Raw genomic sequence first — 1,105 nt, 5'->3', positions numbered from 1 at the left:
TAATATATATATATATATATATATATCTATATATATATAATATATATATATATATATATCTATATATATATAATATATATATATATATATATATATATATATATATATATATATATATATATATATATATATGTTTACATATATATATATATATATTATATATATATATATATATATATATATATATATATATATATATATATATATATGTTTACATATATATATATATATATATATATATATATATATATATATATATATATATATATATATATATATATATATATATAAGGAAAAGGAAGATTACTATGATCTTTCGGTATATGCGGTAGAAAGATAAAAGGGCACAAGAGATCTTTAGGAACGCTATTCATACCGTATTAAAGACTCGCATTCTTTAAAGCTGGTCTTGTATAATGCAAAGGTTTCAAATCTCATTCTCTCTGAGGAAGGCAATCCGAGGTCAAATGGTTCTGGAGCCTTGATTTTCGCGTTCCGCCTGTTGTCCTGCTCACGAGTCGAGTCATATCAGTTGCTCTTCTGACGTCGAGGTGATCGGGCTAGAGAGAGAGTCGCTCCCAGATCGTCGACCATATGGCTTGGGTACACAGTGAACTCTTTGGGAACTTCAACTGAATGGTGGTGAATCTTTCTCCAGACCTAAATACGTACTGTGTTACTGATCTCTAAAGATTAATTACAATGCTGCAAAACTTTCGGGTGAAAAACTAGATCACAACGGTAGCAGTTTAGAGGTATGTCCAATATTTTTTTCTTTTATTTCATCTAAACTAATTTTATAATATATATATGAGAGTATCAGACAAGTGAATATATGTTGTATTTAATCTGTAGACCAAAAAAAAAAAAGACTATTTTACCATGTTACAACACATATGCCCAAACGAACTATAGACACTACACACTTCACGAGTAAAAATCACAGCTTTCCCGCGTGTACAGATAGCTACCGTATTCCCTGCAACAAAAGCTGACACTAGTCATAGTACTCATACCAGCTACAAAGCCTTCCAGCAGCCTCGCCTTGTGTAATTAGGTGTTGGTTCATCTATAACTTCATTTAATGTTCTGTACTTAGAAACTA

At 29.4% G+C, this 1,105-nt stretch overlaps 1 protein-coding gene across 1 annotated transcript in view; it reads left to right on the top strand.

Annotated features, from left to right (window-relative positions):
- The first annotated feature begins 530 nt into the window (after nt 1-530).
- Nucleotides 531-1,105, top strand: part of LOC136841001 (uncharacterized) — a 35,721-nt gene continuing 35,146 nt past the window's right edge. Inside the window, exon 1 of the mRNA XM_067108020.1 lies at nt 531-755. The gene's annotated coding sequence lies outside the window, so the exon portion shown is untranslated. The remainder of the gene's footprint in view (nt 756-1,105) is intronic.

The sequence above is a fragment of the Macrobrachium rosenbergii genome, chromosome 8 (assembly GCF_040412425.1).
Source record: "Macrobrachium rosenbergii isolate ZJJX-2024 chromosome 8, ASM4041242v1, whole genome shotgun sequence".
NCBI classification, from domain to species: domain Eukaryota; kingdom Metazoa; phylum Arthropoda; class Malacostraca; order Decapoda; family Palaemonidae; genus Macrobrachium; species Macrobrachium rosenbergii.
Note: the sequence above shows the minus strand (reverse complement) of the source record. Positions and strands in the feature narration are given on the sequence as shown.